Source organism: Rhinopithecus roxellana, chromosome 4 (assembly GCF_007565055.1).
Source record: "Rhinopithecus roxellana isolate Shanxi Qingling chromosome 4, ASM756505v1, whole genome shotgun sequence".
In the NCBI taxonomy this organism is placed as follows: domain Eukaryota; kingdom Metazoa; phylum Chordata; class Mammalia; order Primates; family Cercopithecidae; genus Rhinopithecus; species Rhinopithecus roxellana.
This window is the reverse complement of record NC_044552.1, coordinates 86,352,338-86,353,378: the sequence shown is the minus strand read 5'-3', so window position 1 is coordinate 86,353,378 and position 1,041 is coordinate 86,352,338. Positions and strand designations below refer to the sequence as shown.

General features: G+C 43.9%; 1 pseudogene; it reads right to left on the bottom strand.

The window, feature by feature from the left end:
- Positions 1 to 400: 400 nt before the first annotated feature.
- Positions 401 to 811, bottom strand: LOC104669283 (annotated as a pseudogene).
- Between the last annotated feature and the right edge of the window lie 230 nt (positions 812 to 1,041).

The window sequence follows — 1,041 nt, the reverse complement described above, 5'->3', positions numbered from 1 at the left end:
GTAAACAGGATATTTGGCAACAAAGAGAAAATATCTCTCCTCAAACTCCATCAAGTCTAACCTGCCAGCCTGTTGGTAGTAAGAAGAGTCTGATAGCTTGGAGGGCTCTGGCTTGTTACAGGTGAGATCCTTACTGCCAGGACAAGCACTAGCCACAGGAACATAAGCTCTAAAACTTTCTGTAATGTCTCTGATGCAATTTAGCATCACTTTTTCCCATTTCACTTTTTAGGGCTGAAACATGAAAGAACCAGTGTCCAGAGGCAAGCGACATATGCCTTACACTTGTTGCCATCCTTAATTGCTTCATAAACTTTGCTTAAAAGACTAAAATTCCCAATTCCTTATTAAAAAATATATTTTTGCCCTCATTCCCGATAGCCACTGGCAAGGACTTTTATTACCCAATGGATAAGAGAGCCTCCTTCTTCTTGGTCATGGTTGGGATGAGGTGCATGTGGTCATCTATACACTTGGTCACACGACAGTCCAGCTGCCGTTTCACCTGAAGCTCCTTACTCCCAGCATCTATTGAATCTTTGGTTTTGTCGTTGCAATGTATGGTGCACCAGGCCTGGCAGTCCTGGAACTTCTCCAACTTACTGGTGACCAAGGCCTGGACTTGAGCCAGAGGCACATGACTGTGCTGGATGCACTGGTGTACCTGCTGCATGGATGCCTGGCTGTCCTCACAACAGCTGGTGCTCCATGGGAACATGAGACTCTGCATCTTCTGGATGCTTTCTCTCTCTAGGCTCTTTACCATGGAGTCCACCATCTCCTGCACCCACAGCTGCTGCAACTCCGCCATGACGATCCCGTGCTGCCCCAGGCTGTGCCTGTGCCCACCAATAAGGCAATCTTAACTAGCTAAATTTAAATAGGATGTATATGGCAGATTACAAATATAAAAATGTTTAAAGTCAGATACATTAAGAATTTGTGAAAATCATTGCCCAATGATAGGGCAAGGCAAATGTATCCAAACAAATGAGTTAATGTATGTAAAACATTTAGAACAATCCTGAACTGTTGTATATA